Raw genomic sequence first — 18,888 nt, forward strand, 5'->3', positions numbered from 1 at the left:
CATCTTGTGAATCCACTCTAAAACAGATGGAGTCAGATCGGTACGCCACCTTTGCAACAGAAGTGATCTGGCTACAGCCATTGCTAAGTACAGAAATTTAGCCAATTGAACAGGTAGGGAGAGATCTGGATCAAAACCAAATATAATTAACAAATCATTCACTACTAATCGAATACTACAAACAGTTTCCAGAAAACAAAAAATATCCTCCCAAATCCTCTGAATCTTTGCACATTGCAACATAATATGTGACCAATTAGCTGTGGGGTGGTTAATACAACGAAAACAATGAGCAGATTGATTGGCATACATTTTCGAGAGGGCAGTAGGAGTTCGGTAAAGTTGCCATTTACTAAAAAACAGCATCCTACGCCAATTTGCACCTCTTAATGTACTAAAATTGAATTTATTATTAACTGACCACATGTTGGCAGAGATTTCTAAAGTCTTCCTGATCAGACCATTTTTTAATTGCCTTCTATCCAAGATCCGGGCCCCGAACTAAGGCTAAATACTATTTCCAAGTCGCCGGTTTCCTGCCTGGCACGTCCTCTAAAAGATCATGGACTAACTGATGGTGTACGGAAATTTGAGATACATTTTGAATCATGTCATCAGTTTCGAATATCTAACATGCAATTGAAAAGAAAAGCATTGCTCCCAATTATCAGAACAGCAGTTACTGTAGAGAATAGCTTATTATTACATAAAAAAAGTTGGATGATGATTAATTATCAAATGAGCCCCAAATCCTTTGAAATCTTCGGCTATATCTCCCTTTTAGCCTATAAAGTGGTACCTCCAACACATAACAGTCCAAATATTTTGCCCACCATTGCCAAATTGTTGGTCAAGGGTGGGTGGATGTAGCCGTTCTGCAGCAGCTCATAGTCTGACAGCCATGATAGTGACACTTGCTACATGTGTAACTTCCTTTGGAGTTAGTTGATCAAATGTGAATATGATTAGGTCGTCTGATGGTCATACAGGTTTATGGGTGATAAAACATAATATATAAAATATTTGTGTCCAGAATTCTTATAGAGTGAGACATGAGACAAATTTCTATTATGTCTGCCCATTCGCTCTTGTATCTGGGACAGAGGGAGTCATTGCAACATCCCTACTTAAATTAGCTCGATGGAGTATAGTACGTCCGAATGAGTATCCTTTAACGTTGGATTTTGTAGTTGGTGGACTTCATTCATTTAATAATTGATGACTACCGTCTAATGGCTGTTGAGGTGTATGCGGAGTGCGAGTAATTTATAACTTCTTGAATATTCTTGAAGATACCCTCCCGCGTGATAGTTCTCTCTACACATCTGTATAACATATCATACCATAACAATATATGAAAATAATGGCAATATCAATGGTAGAATGTCAGACCTAAAGACTTTATAAAATCCAAGGGGTGAGCTATCTTCACAAGCTGCTTTCCCATCATAAAAAGTTGAGAGAACGTCCGCTACTTTCTCCACGGGAATTGGGGGTGCAAGACTGAGTGATTCAGCCTGAGGAACAACCTTCAACCCGGGATTCTCTAAGCAAGATAAAGCTTGATCTTCTCGAAAGGGCTCTTTTCAGTTTATAAGGTTTGATCACGTTGAAATACGACTATAATACCACTGATCCTGCATGATGATAGCACCATGGGCATTTTAAATAGTGTTAAAATTATTGCAAGTGGTCTAGTCCATAATTTTCAAAGATAAACTTTTCCATGTTCTCAATGTATTAATTTGTGCATTGTTGTTTACATGTATATATATAAACTAGCTGACTGCTCGTGATATTCCTTTTGAATAACAGTCCTGGTGGCTACCAGCTCTTGATAGGTAAGAGATTCTGTGTGATTATAGTTAATAATAGCCTGGGAGTGTTTGAATTCCAGGTTGGTAAGATCTTGATACCTGTGTTATTTGTTTACGGCATAAAGCTTCTTTTGCAATTGAACAGCTGAGTGTTGTGCCTCTAACCACTACCTTAAAGGCATCCCATATTAACTGTGGTGCTGCCGTTCTTGGGTTGGGAGCTGTAAAGTCAGTGGTCCAGCTATGAATCATTTCAATATAGGCTGGGTCAAGGAGTAGTGTTATATTAAAAGTCACACTAGTAGTTGAACTCTAAAAATGTTTATTCTTCTACACCATTAAAAGTAGGTTATAGTTGGATGACACTATGGAATAGGTATATATGTTATAATATTGTGTTTGTTCTTTTGCTATTAGAATGCGTCAATATCAGCATATTTTTATGCTGATATGAGTAAAATGTATATCCAAGTTTTACTTTATCCCAAAATCGCGAGAAGTCAAATAGAGTGGAGATTTTATTATAACATTGAAGCCTTTACCAGTTTCATCCTGTGCTGGCCAGGGCTTTTGTAAAATAAGTTTGAATTGTCTAATGAAAAAATTAAAGTCTCCCTCTATTAATAGTGTGCCATTCCCAGCTAGCATGCTCATTCAATAATGAGTTGTAGAAGTGAGTGTCATCCAAATTGGGGCTGCAACCAGCAGCGATTGCTGCATTTGGATAATTGCCCATCTACCTTCGGAGTCAGCTGAGCTCCACATAGACTGCCAGGGCCTTAAACAACCAACTATAGCTACCCAATGTATGGATACATGCTGTATAGTGGCTACTGAGACCTGGAACTGAAGTTGTCTCAACAGCTTTTTGTCCTTGAAGGTAATTTGTGTTTCGTGGATACACACTAAACTCTCTTGCTGCTATGGTCTTGGAGTGTAGTCCCTATTTTTGTTATTGCTCCTGTGCAAAAAACAAACAAACAAAAAAACATATTTTTTTTAATGAGATGCAGTCACAAGTGAACTCTGCTACCACCCACCACCCTATTGTCCGCAGGGCCACTCCAAGTTCCCCTTGTGTGCCCCAGAGGAAAATCAACCTCCATTGAGCTTCTCTCCAGTTGCCATTTTAGTGCTGTAAAAACCCACTCTCCCTGTCACTGTGTCAGTTCCAATGATCATTTTAGTTATAACCCTAGTGGTGCTTCAGTCATGCTTTTAAAGCTTAATTAACTCAATTAACTAGTGGTCAATGCTAAATATTCTTGCCCAAATATTCTTGTAGATAGTTCAATTCTTTATTTTACATTTCCCTTATATATCTGAACATCCCTCAACATTTTTCCCAGATCGAAAGTTTGGGTTTTAACTGTACTTTGGGCTCTATAAAAAGTGAAAGACTCTCTGTCTTATTGAACTAGAACTCTCTAATTATTTTGAATAGCAGGCATCTGAAAACGCCTTTTGTTTGATCTTATGGTAAAAAAATAAGTCTGGCTATCTTTAATTACCTTTATCTTTTCTGTTTCCCAGAGAAAAGCCTGTGTATCAGAACCTTGAAAAGGATTTATTTGTTGGTGTAAACAAAATATTTTTTCTACCATGGAATGACAAACATCTGGTCGGACAAAAGGGGTGTTTGTCAGCTAAGACAGATGTGTTAGGACGTGCTTTGTCAAATTTGTCATATAATTGCTATTGTAACAAGAAGTTGCTCTAGGGAGAGCATTTCTGACGAGAATCTTGTCTTTGTTGAAGGAGCATTAACAGGATTCAATGGGCTAATTGTATTTCCATCTGCCACCTTCTTCGAGTCCTGTCTGGAAAAACATTTTGAAGGAGAACTTTTCTAACAATTCAATCTAAATCTTCAATTATTCCTAACACTTGTAGGTTATTATGATGTTGTCTGTTTTCCAGGTCCTCCAATTTTCACCGCACATCAACCAGGCTCTTTTCTGGTCCTTCAGTTTGGACAGTTACTTGTGCAACTGCCTTCTAAGATTCCATTGTACATCTTTCAACTTACTTTAGATTCAGAATATTCTTAACAGATCAGCTTGCAAATCTTACAGCTTGATTATCTGTCCTCGTTCTTATTGTGCAACTATTACTTTGTAGTTTGAACGCAGAGTAGGTTTGTGTATTATGTTTATACAACTCTAATTTACCTCTCTTGTGCTCATCTGGTGTGGTGAAATGTGAAGCAGAATGATACATTTGAAATTTGTGTCATTTTCTTCATGGTCGCTTTCTGACAGATGTCCTTCTGAAGACCCCTTCCTCAGTGCCACATTTCCTGTCTCCAGGCCTGTCTTTAGTCTCTGATCACAATCATCTGTTTGGTCCCCGTCCTTTAACCCACTTTCTGTAAAGGACTCTGCCAATAGGTCTGGTAGAGAATACTAGTGCTATGGGTTGTCTAGTCAAGCTTTGCATCCTTAAATGAGAACCCTCAGTGCTTAAGACTAAGGTCAGACTGGTGTACCTTTGTAATATGATCTGCTGACAAAATGATATATACTAGGTTAACACATTGTTTACATTTGCAGGGATGCATTTTTTTTTATTAGTACCTAAACAGAGTTTTGGGTGGTGAACCAAGTCTAATACTTGAGAGGGGATGAGGCTTGCAATACTGATAACATTCTTTTCAATAAAGACATTGTCAGTAGAGTCTGAAAGCACGTCAGTTTTTCACATTACTGATTACATTTCGATTGAGCATACCAGGCTGTGATGCAATGTTAAGAGGTTCTTTAGAGCATAAAAATGTCCCTTGGATTTGCCATGAAGGTTTATTGAATGGCTACATCCAGTACCATTTATTTTGCACTGTGTGAGAAAGTGGGTTGTTAGTTGACTGGGGTGTGAGCCCTGATCAAGCAGCAACCACAGTCCCTGTCAGGGTAAGGCACAAACAAACCACAAATTAACCTGTGCTTAACCCTGTGGTAGCTTGGCACAAAGCAGTTAGGCTTAACACATAGACAATGTGTAAAGTATTTATTGAAAACTTCAAACAGTAAAACAGTGAAAACACAGTAAAAAAAGATTCCACACCAGGTTAGGAAAATAGAGAAACATTTAATAAATAATATTAGACCAAAACAACATAAATCGAATCAGTGGAACCACAGTTTTGAATTTTTAAAGAATAGTGTGAAAAATAGCACCTAAAAGCATAAAGCGCCAACTGAGGGTAACAGGTCAAAGTCAAAAGTTCAGCCCAACCACGATGGTGCCGGGATCGGGTACAGTCTCAGAGTAGTCCAGGTGCAGAAAGTTTACCTTCTCTAGTTTTGTGCCAAGAGTCCCGTTCGTGTTGGAGAGGGTCACGGCGTGCAATGAGAACGTCCTTGGCAGTTGTCAGTGTGTTGCGAAGTGCAGGCCAGGCATCGTGGATGGAGCATGCTAGAGCTTTGCGTTGGTGGTCCTCTGCAGGCGATCAGCGCTTGCTGTGAGATGAGACAGGCTGGCTGCATCTTGTGCAGTTTTTCAGTTCAAACGACACAGCTCTGCTGCGAAATGACCTGTTCGTGGTCAGGAAGAGGCAAAAAGTTTGCTTTAAAGAGCAGGTGAGTGACACCAAGACCTTAGAGGCACCACTTGGAGGTCAGGAACTCGTAGCTGGGTCCACGAGAGATACTTTGGGAGCCTTTTATGTCCTTGAGGCTCAGATCAGGAGGCCAGCAGACTAGCCCATGGAGTCACCCTGGGGTCCTGGGTTCAAGATGAATTTGCTGGTCCAGTACTTCTTCCCCAGGTAAGTGGTAAGCAGATCAGCACAGCAGGGCAGCAATTTCATAAGAGCAGCAGTCCACCAGAGTGGCAGTCCTTGTAGCAGCCCAGAAGTACTTCTTCCTAGCAGAGCATCCATAGTTCTGGAAGCATACTGAAGAGTTGGTGTCTGAGGTCCTTCTTTTATACACAGTTGTGCCTATGAAGTGGGTAGACCCTTTTAGTGTTATGCCCTTTAAGTGCACAGATGCCCTGCCTTCCTGGTCCTGACTTCAGACTAACTACATGGGGTATGTAGCCCTTTGTGTGGAGACAGGATACAGCCTATTCAAGTGTAAGTGGGTCTGGGCCGAGCTACTCCCACCCATCTTGCCAGTGATGGCCCATCCAATCACACCTGAGCTCCCTATTATGTGTGGCTGTCTAGGAGGAAGAAGCCTCCCATTACCTTTTATGTGTTTCATCTACCACTCTAAGTGGCATGGGCATGCCCAGACATGGGTCCTGTGCTCACTGTGTCACTGGAAGTAGGGGTGGGAAGAACTCATGGAATTTCACCCTATAGAATTCGACAGAGTTACATAAAACTCAGCGAGATTCTGTGAACCGACGGATTTGGCACATCGTGCTGATTTTTTACCGCCATCTGTAAAATCAGGGCGAACAGCACTACGTGACGTGCCAGAGGTGATGCCTTTTTTTTTGCTGCTCGAGTAGATTTTCTACTCGAACAGCAGCTTTCTCAACGTGAATGGTTGGGACCTGCTGCTACCGCCCTGCATTGAGAAATTTTGTCGGGAGGTGTTCTAGCATCCGAAAATTGCGGTACGGGATGCATATTCTTGCTCATGCTTGTCAACTGAACTTTGGCAAGCTGCGCATGAGAAAAAACTCCACCATGCAGCGGTTGGTGGAGTTTTGCCAGAACTCCATGCTCCAAGCAGAACGTCGAGTGGGCAAAATTCTGCAGGCTCAGCCGGTGGAGCAGACTTTTTCATCTATCCCTAACTGGAACCAAGCTGTAATCGGCTGATGAGCTTATAACTAAGGCAAAACTGGTCCTGGGTTGCTTGTGTTCCAGTTCAAGGAGGATCTGCCTTGGCAGTTCAGGCTGGACTGTTTCCATGAGGAGCATAGTCAAGACTGATTAGCATATGGCTGGGTCCAAACTGAGTTGGCATGGCAAGCAGAAGAATTATGGGTTGGAGTGCTACCCCGAGCTATCGCCAGTGGTTAGACTTGTTGCAAGTAGCCTCCCATCACCCTTAGTGTGTTTCATGTCTAGGAGGAATACACATAGCCCAACTGTCAGCTACATGCCATGACCTGAGGCACCAAATGGCTAAGGTAAGAAAATGCAAACTTTCTAAAAGTAAAAGACACACAAATGATGGAGGGCTTTGTGAAACTAATCAAACATTCACCCCAGTCAAGAAATCTGGGTAAATCCATTGTTCTTTTGCTCACCATGCCTTCCCAGTTTACACCCAGCCATATGCAAATCAGTCTTGACCCTGTTCCTCATAGGAACAGTCCAGCCCGAACTGCCAATCAAGGTCCTTCCTGTACCAGAAACAAGCATTCTGGGACCAGTTTCAGGGTATCATCCCTAATCAGCCAGGCTAGCTTGAATCCAGTGGCACAGTGAGCCCGGGGCCCACATATGGGCATACCTGCTATTTTCCATAATGTCACAACAATCACTTTTCATATTCCATAATTTCCCGCTAGAGCTGCTTTCATACATTCATAAGGTCAATAATATGCAGACTTTCCAAATGATAAAATGTACAATTAACACACCCTGAGTACCCTGTTACCACATTCTTGTTTTTTAACATGTACAGTTGGTATACTTTTGTATTTGTCCATAATGCCGTGACTAGCGCACTTTTATATTTTTTATAGCCTAATGCTCCTAAATGCGCAACTCACAATCCCTATGATCAGTCTTTTAAATGGGCCAGTACTGTCCTGTACTGAGCACCTGTAATTTGTTATTTTGAGAGGGAAAGTATCTGCACTTCTCAAGAGAGACACAATAGGTTTAATTGGAGAGTACCAGCACTTCTCTAAAAAAATGAAAATAAAAATGAAATACTAGTATTTGTAAAGTGCACAGCTACCTCCGAAGTGGTGTCCCGGCGCTGGGGGGCCTCGGGAAGATTAAGCGAGCTATTGCCCAGAGTCACATGGTGCTGGGCTGACCTGCCACCGGTGTTGGGGATCGAACCGTGAGCCCCAGATTCCAGCGTCCGTCGCCCTGGCCGCTGCGCCACACCTTCCACTGCATTTCTATTTTTCCATTTCAAGCACTGCCTATGATACAACAGTTGGGTCTCTTAACGCCGAAAGTCAGGCAGACGCCAAAGTCACGGATTGATTCCAAGTAAAAAAACAAAAGAACAAAAGGCACCACGCCCACCATGGAAGACAGCCTTTCTTGCAAAGCCATGAACACACCCTAAACCCAAAGGTTTCCACAATAAAATACACATGTCCCTCAAGAATATATGCTGCCCTGAAAAAGACCTTCCACACAATTCCTACCAAGGTCCAACCATGAAGGTCGAAATGCGTCGGCATCCTCCAAATTGAGGCCAAGAGCTACCATGAGCAATTAAATGGAGCATAAGAGGCAGCACAAGGAAAGTGTGATTAAGGACGCTTCAACAATTTATCTATTTATGCTCTGACCTCCACAGGACCTTACAATATCGGTAGCATTTAAAAGTGTACGAGGACGCAAGGAAATAAGGTCCCAATATCAAATACCAGTAGGGCACTTGAGTATAATGTACGTAACAATATAAAGTATTTGTAAATATACAACGTATATATGTGCAATGTAGAAAGTCATGTCTCTTTGTATATGAAATGTTTATTTGTAAGATGTATTGTCATTTCATGTCCTAACCATCATCACACATTATTTGTTTGTCACAGTCGAGTTACGTCACAAGTATGTTACTGTTCTATATAAAAATGTGTAAGCATGAGATGCAATAAAAAAAAACTGAAAGAGATAAATATCAGACCTGTTAAAAACTTGGCATATGAGTATTAATTCATTTGTTATAACAAGTTGTGATCCACATGCGAAGCAGGATACAGGGAATTTTAGTACCTGAGAAAAAGAATACTTGAGTAAGCATCATTCATTCTTTGAATAAGAGTAGAGAGACTCCTGTAGATCTCTATCTAAGAATTAATTGCAATCTATGGTCTGGGAGGCATTGTATTGTAGTGACTATGGCCTAGATGTATCAAGCCTTTTGCGAATCGCAAAGGCCGAAATTAGCAGAATTTCGGCCTTTGCGAATCGCAAACGGTCTATTTGCATGTTTTGGCATGCATCAAAAATTCGCACAGTAAGGAATCGCAAAAATTTGCGATTACTTATTTTGCCATACCATTTAAGGAATCGCAATTTTGCGATTCCTTAAATGCTATGTATGTAGCATTTTTGAATTGTGAATTTCGGTTAAGAAATCGCAAATTACCACCAACTTGTAGTTCTTCAAAAAATGCACAATTTTGCATTTTTTAAGGTGGCATGTGACGCACACACATGTCCATTTCAGGGGTGCAGCAGGGTGTCCTTGAGACACCCCTGCACCCTTGAAATTATTCCCAATTTGCGATTAGCAAATTGCGATTCGCAAATTGAGATGTATTTCACAATCATTCATATGGGCCTCCTGGCCCATAGAAATGAATGGGAAATTATTCCTTATTTGCGAATTCTCAAATTGCGAATTCGCAAATAAGGAAGATTAAGAAATCGCAAAAAAATAGCGATTTTTTACATACATGCCATTTTGCGATTTCTAAATAGCGATTCCTTAAAAATCGCTATTTAAAAATCGCAAATGGGTATGTTGATACATCTGCCCCTATGATACAACAGTTAGTGCATGTTAGAATGCACTAACCTTGTGCTTTTGATCCAATGGGAGTAATACCCATTTTCTTTCCTCACCCATCAACCAGTGACCACATAGATGGGTACATGGGGGGGCCGCAGTGGGAGAAGGGGAATGGGATAAAAGAGAAAACAGAGACACTGGACTCCACTAATATGATTCATCACTTCTGCTGGTCACTGATGTCTGAAAGACATGAGTGCGTGTCTAAAGTTAAACAGCTATCTCTAGTAACTTTTCATGAAAGTCCTGCATCTAACTGTAACAGTGAATGGTTATGCTGTAGCTATATCTTTGTGTAAACAACTCTGAGTACTTTGATGTGGAACTTGTTATTCCTGTAACTAAACTTGCAAGAGATGAATATCCTAAATATATGTTCACCAACACTGTGACACTTAACTCTTATGTTGCTACATGGTATTTTGTAAGTATTAATATTCTGCAATTCGTATCTAAGTAACTCTTAAAAACATTTACTAGAACTCTAATACCTTACACATTATCATGTGCGCAAAGCATGATCAACTTAGTACTGACTTAAGAATCATCTGTTCCATCACAGAGTAACCACCTGTGTGAGTTAGATCTACACTGGAATGCTCATATAACATGGGAAAGAGAACCACAACCTTCCAGTTAGATCTGTATTTCCTTTGCAAAAAATAGTTCTCTGGTCATGCAAGTTCTAATGTACTAGACAACTGGATTCCACATATCTACTGGAGACCAATATAAAGTTGTTAGTACAAGTGCAATGTCAGTTCAATGGACGGTTAAGTGATACTCTGAGCCTCTACATGCTTGAGTCCTCAAATCCAATAGGAAGATAACCTCTGTAGACTCCATTGCCAATGCAATGGCTGATCACGATCTGGCAAATCAGTTGTAGCCTAGATCCTTTGGAACTACAAAGAAAAAATACATTTAAGGTGAAAAAAGCCATATTCTCGAAATCTGAAACAAATGAGGAAAGAGCCTGTGAGAGCAATACTCAGCGAACTCAGGAAAACACTGTTGCAGGGATTCTGCTCAGGAATAGAACTATGCTATGCTTGGACATCAGTATGTAGGGAGTGAGTCACCATACTACCTCAGTAGCTATGAGCCCAAGTCCGATTAGCTATATTCAATTCAATTCAAAAACCACTTTATTCGATTTTGTTAAAAATCATAAAAGCATACTACAAACATTTAAAAAGACATTCCAAATTCATATAAGTAATTGCATACAATACAAAATCAGTATCAAAAATTATTTAAAAAGTGTCAAGTTTAAAAATCATCATGTACAAATAGGTGAGGCAAAACAGCAATCATCACAAACCCCAATATTACACTTGTAATTTCCTCTTCCTGATCCTAACGGCAGCAACAAGATAGTTTGCCACGCTGAACATTACCAAGGGGGATTCTAGCATCTGTAAATACAGAAGTGCAGGTTTTGCCTGCAAGAAAGCTTTCCCTTTCAGTAAGGGTACCAAATACTTCTGTCTTGGAACGTTATAAAAAGGACAGAACAGTGTTAAATGCATGTTGTTTCGCAGGGAAAAGTCGTCACATTTGCATACAGGTGCATCCTCAGGCTTAAACCAACCTTGACTATCACAAAGTACCAAATAAATCTGGTTAAATCGAAATTTAACCAGAAGCCACCTGTGGAATGGGATATTAACTAAAGTAAGGTACGGTTGTATAGCTATACAGGTGATTGACATAAAATGTGCTCTAACAGTGGGTTTTGTTAATTGATATTCCTCTCTCTCCATGGTCTTAATTTTGAGGAAATTAAGCTTAACCCAGTCTAAGTCTGCTTTTTTCAGGCCAAGCGGGGAGAAAAATATCTCAGGGCGACCTAGTTCCACTGAGCACTTGTGAATGTATGACAGCCAAGCAATATCTTTACACTTATCAAGTTTTAAGCAGTCCATCAGTATTTTGTGATTAAGGCCCAAGTTGGCTATAGTGCTTCACTTGCCCTCCTCGTAACCTTTCCAGTGAGACGAGTGATTTGGCACCCCATAATACAACCCTCTCAACCCTCTCAGGGATCGTGGTAACCGGACACACCATTTTGCTCTCTCACTCGTACTTGTCCACAATAAGATAAAAAAGAGACACGAAGGAAGTTTACAATGTTTATTTAAACTATCGTGCTCTAAGATGCATTAATTGCAATACAATTAGAAAACAAATACATGTCAATAATGTCATCAACATCGTTAAATAACCATATAGAATATAGAGCCCTGGAATGTTATCTGATCGATCTGCCTAAACTCTCCCGTACTACTGAAGCTAAATGGTTATAAAATGTAGATCTCTAGGTTTAGTGGGGGACTCCATACCTTAGCATACATAGTTGGATGTTCTACATCTCAGCTGATACAGCATTCTTGTCTCAGGACCTTCACTCTGTGTCTGCTGTTTTCCAGAACCCTGTCCCTATGTATATAACAAGCTATGTGTATTCAAAACATCAGCTGCGTTCTTTTATTACGTCTAGGTGCTAGGGTCTGACCAGGGAGAATAACATGGGACAATGCTGTTTGACCTTGCCTAGAGCTTTTTAGACTAAATACCAGGAAAATAATAAAATGGGTAAAACATATACTGATTCTGTGTGAAAATTCAATGTGGCACAAAAGCATGTGTAATATGTAGGAACATGTGCAAAACCAAAGCGGCCTGATTAGGCTATCACAGGGAAAACAACAATGGGCCATGTGAGAAACACACAACAACACATGTCAATGGAATTTGTGCTTCTGACTACTAATAGCTACTGTTTGATGGATTCTGTTCCAGGTATTTTTTACACTCGCAAATCTATTTAGAGCCAACGTACACTGGGCGAAAATCATCTCATTACAAATTGTATTATGATAATTTGCTGCAAGAAGAACACCTGTACTGTGAACAGAATCCATAAAAGAGAGGCTGAATGATGAACCAATGGAGGTAACGAGTATTGAAAACCAATAGGTGTTCTATCTGATAGAAATGATCTAACCCAGACTAGATCCCTGTCTCCAAATCCAACTTCGCTTAAAGCACCAAGAGGATCAGAGCAGCAATATTGTCTTTGTTCACTGAAATTGAAGATCATCTAAATAAATAATTAAGATGGATTTATATCTTATGACCAGCCTGATGGAGGTCTAATATGTCACTCCTTACAAGTGGTAAGAGAAGCAGATGCCAGCTTCCTCATTCTTTCTTCCCCACTAGATTCATGACCCTTGACCCTCAGCTGATGCATCTTGATTCAAGTGAGGAATTTGTCAGGGAGCTGCAGACCCATTTTCAGAAATCATCACTAACTATATAACCTACTCTGGGGGCCATGAGCTTTGTGCTTCCTTCCCCTGCACTATGCCTGGTGGAAAAACTGTGAAGGAACATCTTTTTAATCAACCAATTATATTCTTGAACAGTGTGAGGTCTTTAAAAACACAAACACTGTAATGTGCTTCCAATGCCTTCAGCGCTGAGAAATATGGTATGTTTTCTTTCCAAAGCCATCCTGTTCTGGGATTCTAGCAACCCTCCAATGAGTCATTAATTACATCTTTAATAAAGACAAACCGCTGCAAAGGAGGTTCCAGCTCCCATTTATACCAGAAGTACATTGCATTAATGCCACTGCAGGAGCAGGATGACAAAAAGGCAGGTCATTAGGGCCTGGAAGCTGGAGTGGTTGAAGAATAGAGGAAGCAGAGATGACTTTCTTTCAGTTCTGTAACTACCGCTAAGGATCCACTTTTGATGAGCGACTTCTCGTAAATTCTTATAGGATGATGCTTATTTTTAGAATGGAAAGGGCAGGCTTTGTTGACTCACCACCTAATAGACTCCAGACAGATTTTCTTGATACCAACAATGTTTATGTATGCGGCGAATTTGCATATCATCAATTTAATTGGTGATGATTTGCATATTTACTATTAAGTGGGGCAACAAGTCCAATTGAATATTTTAGTGGTTGTGGAAGACCCTAGAAACAGGAGTCTGCTGTTTGCCCCCACAACAGATAATGTCATTGTAAGCTTCCCTATGTTGTGTCACAGGATCAATTAATGCAGATACACATTATGCAAGCAGGCCTAAGAAATACCTAAGAGAAATGTAGAGATTGTCAAGGTACATAGATATGGAGTTATGACTAGTAAATCTACACCTCCAAATGCATACATATCTTCAATATATAGTAGCCATCAATATGTGGTGGTGTACTATTGTGCAGGTCTTGTTTTCACCTTTATACTCTGGCATACAACTGCCTAGCTGGCTGGACAAAATAAAAATATTTTTTACATTTCCTGACTCTATCAGGCATTTGCAGAATTGAAGATGGGTGTTTGAGGTGGGTCGTAAATAGTCTCTGGTGGGACAGTAAGGGAAGAAGCTGCAATGTGTGGCCTTTCATGCAGATTTTGGCACAGCAATATGGGCCTCTGATCAGTAAAGTGAACTAAACATGGTCACTTTCCTCTTTGGTTGCATCAATCTCGGAATTTGAAACGGTTCATATGGGTCTGGGTTGGGGAATAACACGCTCAGCTAGGCACAATGATTTATCTTATTTGATGGTGTTTATCTATTTATTCATTCAGTTGTACAGTGCCAGCCGACACGGATCGGGGGTGGCGGGGCGGGGAGGTGGGGGAGGGGAAATAAATAATAAAATTATGCTTACCTCCTCACTCCGTCCTCCTCGTTGCGTCTCTCCTCCAAAAAGCCCGGCTGAAACACGGAACAGGAAGCACCCATGTTCCCATGAACCAATAATCACAATGCTGCAATGCAGCTTTGTGATTGGTCTGAGCACCGTGGTTTGGCGCTCAGGCGGTGACTGGAAGTCTGGGCATGTTCTCCACCCAGGCCGAAATCAAGCCTGGGTGGAGAACATGCTAAGTGCGCATGAATGTTTGGCTGACCCGAGAGTGCCGGCCAAACATTCATGCGCACTTAGGGAGTGAAAACCACTCCTTCCCTTCCCTACCCTGCTCTGTCAGCAGAGCAGCCCCGCCCACAATGCCTGGTAAAGCTACTGTGCCCACAACAGGAAAAAATAAAATGATAATAACATTGAAAAGCAGTGGGGCGGCACACCTCCGGCTTAGCGAAAGAGCCGTCACTACATTTGTACAGTGCGTCGAGTAGACCAAACAACTTCTAAGTGCATGTTATAGCGATAAAGGTTGCAGGTGTTATAGAAGTTGATTAATGTAGATCTAACTTCTAAAGACTATTTGGCAGGAAAGAAGCAATTCCTCCCTATGAGGGGACAATGAAAATGTGTCCCCTATTTTTGCTCCAAACACGGAGAAGGCACATTCACCACAAGACCTGCACTTGGTCAGTGAGACTGAGAGAATTGGTGGTTGTTTGGCCACCACCATCCCAAGTTGTTATTTGGGACATTTTGTGCACAAAGTACAATGGATCAATTCTATGCAGGCACGTAAGCACAACTATGAGTATTTCAAAGTGCAGTCTATCCTTCGCTGGGAGCTGATGGGTGTACTTCTGATGGTGGGGACCAGGATCTATGTTATACAGTCCTATTATCGGGTAAACAGTGGCCTTCTGTCCCCTCTGCAGCCGAGTCAGTTGAGTTTCTGGGAAGGCCGCAAGAGGAGCCTTCCTATGGGCCATGTAGCAATTAATGAGTTTTCCTAAGTGCAATTTAGTGGTTACTCTGGGTAAGAAGCACAATGTCCTTTGTCGTTACTGAATAGGCAGTACTTGATGGTATAGTGAATGACAGGTTAAAGTTCCCATGTGACCACAAGATTAATAACCCAAAAAACACTGGAGGTAGAGCCATCAGATGGGAGAGATGCAACTATCGGATGGACCAAGAAGGATCACTTCCGGATTAGATGCATTGAGCTTCTGACCATTGATCTCAGCAACAACGCAATCTTACTTAGGCTCAGGGTTAGTTTTTCAATAAGTTCAGGTGAACCATCTTCTTGCAGATGCATTTGAAGAAGAGTATGTATGCAGGTCCTAAACAATGGGGGTTACAAATCTGTTCCTTGAGAAACACCACAGCCAACAAAATGGGGGGCAGAAATGAAGTGATTGAGTTAACACATTGTACCCTAAACTTAAGCAAAGATGCAAATCTTTCAGGGCCGGGCTGGTCTGTTATTCCAACAGGCATTTCCCCGGATGGGTTGGACCTTTTGGAGGCCAGTTTTGAATGCTGAGAGCTGCTGCTGGAGCCTCTGTCATTTCCCCCAGATCTCTGTGATTAATTGCAGGAAGCACAAGGGGCTTTAAGAGAGACAGGGAAATAGAGGGGAGAGAAAGATGGAGTGAGATCAGAAAGGTTGGAGATGGAGAAGAGAAGGAGGGAGAGAGAGAATGGATGGATGGAAAGAGAGAGCTAGAGCGAGGATAGGATGGGAGTGTCGGTGGTTTGAGCATTTTTTCCAGGGCTGATTTTGGTTACCCAGTCCACCAATGAAACCATTGTACTGTAAAAAGACACCAACCCCAGCTCTTAAGCGTTTGTGTGGTAAAGCATGGATTGCAATATTTATGGCCACAGAGAGGTCTTATATGACCAGGATATATAAGTGTCCATGGTCAGAGGCACAAAGGATATCATCCGACACAGTCATAAGGGGGATTTTAGTACCATATCTTGAGCAGAAGCCAGGCTGATATGGGCCGCGGAAGATGACTTTTCCCACGAAGGCCTGAAGCTGTCAACCTGCGCCCTTTTCCAAACTCTTGGTCGGGCACTGTAAGCCTGCAACTGGGCAAACATGTATTGTCAATTATGGTATTTTTTGGCAGTGGAGTCACCATTATCTTTGTTAGACTGGCACAGGCAAAGTTATAGGAGAGAGATTCAATAAATAATACAATTCAAGACAGGACCCAATACTGCCGCATGCTCTTGATCCACCAGTGCAAGGATCCTGCATAATACTCCCATATACCTGAACTGCCAATGCAAGGATCAACACAACTGGTGAAACAACAAACTAATGGGAAACATAACTCCTCCAATCTGACACTACAATCCTACCTAATTGTCAAACATTTTCCACCTTCTTTTTTGAGAAAGCTAAGTCAATTGACAATGAGCTCCCCACTGCTGTGAAGTGCTTTCCGCCTGAAATCCCACCACAATGCACCTCAGCCTCGTAGGAAATTTGTTCTAGCAACCTTCTCTTTAAACCTAAAAACAATTCTTCGAGGTCCGGCTTTCAGACATTTGAGGACTCTGACATCTCAAAACTACTGTCTCCCACTAAACTTTCTAACCACTTCAAAGGCCCTCTCCCCTCCAAATTCCTCAAACTTCACACCTCCTGATACCCCTATGGACCAGAATTATCAATGCCTCTCTTTTACGCAAGGCACCATGCTGGACTGTCTAAAAAGTGGCCAAATCACACTTATGCAAAAAAAGCCAGATGCGGACCTCCCTAATCCCAACAATTTTCGCCCCATTTCGAGCATCCCAAACTTAGTCAAGCTCCTGGAAAAATGCGTTCATCAACAACTCTGTAATCACATTGACCAGCACCAACTCCTTGACCACTGGCAATATGGTTTCAGACCAGGTCACAGTAATGAGACTGCCATGGTCCACATTGTTGGTGATGCTTTCTTGATCATTATTAGGGCTCCCGGTTTTATGGTATTTTTTTTGTTGTTATTTCCGTCTGTATTCATTCATGCTTATTTTATGCCAACTTTATCTGTATTTATCCATATTTATTATGGGTATTGTGAAAAAAATAAAGCTGAAACTGGTATATTTCCACATTTATTTACCTAATAATTGTGCAGTCATGCTTAAATGACTGCCAGGTTTTAGTGATATGAACACCCGCAGAAGAGAAATCAATGCACTTATATGACAATATGCGTATTTCAGTATCAGCCTTGTGCATATTTCCTGCTGTTTAACCCCTTCCGTGCTCGCGGCCGACGCGAGCACTACCTCCCTGGTGCAGCGCATGACCAACAGCCGACGCAGTCCCGCCCACTCCATCGAACGCCCTCACCGAGTCAAAATTTTCGCTGCGATAAATGGGTTAAGCTCCTTTACTAAAATATCTTAAATTTTTTACACCCTTACTTATCAATCCACACAGTCATTGGCCTAACAGTCATGACAAAGTGTATTTAGAATCACTCAAAAAGCACCCAATTTTTGTATTTATCCACATTAACAAATAAGTACAGACAAGAAAATAAATGATTTTCTGTCTGGTTTTATCTGAAAAAATCTGTAAAACAGAAACAGGGAGCCTTACTCATAATGATTCCTGTCTTTTAATCCTACTTGACCTATCAGCAGCATTTGACACAGTCAAACATGAAACCTTCCTGAACCTCTTGGAACTTAGGATGGGTCTCTGGTACTGTCTTAAAAATGTCCTGCTCATTCCTACAAAACTGATCTCAACCAATCCTAATCAATCATGATTTACCTGATCAGACGGCGGTCACTACCACATTCTCCAAGGTTCTTCACTTTCTCCCACCCTGTTTAATATTTAAATGGAACGCCTGACTGAAAACCTCAAACGCTGTAACATCTCCTACCATATGTATACTGATGATACGCAATTGTACGGGAAGATTACCTCCCCTAAAGACATCAGCACTCTCAATAACATCTTGAACAAAATTCAACACTGGTTAACTCATAACCACCACAAACCTAACGCCCTCAAAAACGAATTTCTATTATTCTCGCCACCCAACCCAACCTCTAACATCAAAGACTGGCTACCACTACTCACCGCCTTAAACTGTACCCCATATATCATTGACTCAGCAAAATCCCTAGGAATAACACTAGACGACAACAACCTGTCCATGCTGAATCACATCAGCTCCACAACCAGAGGGGCCAATTTCCATCTCCACGTCTTAAGAAAACTAAAGCCTTGTCTGCCCAATGCAGATCTCAAGATGGTGGTTTAGGTTCTTGTGATTTCCGAACATGACTAGGGGAATGCTACTCTCGTAGGCCTACCAAAAATAAAACTAGCACCCCTGAAGGCTACCCTCACAGCAGCTCTAATGTAAGAACGTTCCTGCAATGGCCTTCTAATTCAATTACACAATTAAGTTAGTGAATATCCAAACCAGGTGACAAAAGATAGATAATATACTGAAATTATTCAAAACATATAAAAGTTTATTTTTTCTCTTTTTATCTTTTAGTTCATATAAATTCTGTTATCAATCAGAAATCACAAGACAAACATTTTTCAATTCATATCAAAAATTCAGAACAGGTACAATTGAATCATAAATATATGCAACCAAAAATATAAAACATGCAATATACAAAATAATATAGTAATAGCCCTTGGTAACAACCATATCTCTCAACACACTCACGTGCTAACAATCAT

The sequence above is a fragment of the Lissotriton helveticus genome, chromosome 10 (genome assembly GCF_964261635.1).
Source record: "Lissotriton helveticus chromosome 10, aLisHel1.1, whole genome shotgun sequence".
NCBI lineage: Eukaryota > Metazoa > Chordata > Amphibia > Caudata > Salamandridae > Lissotriton > Lissotriton helveticus.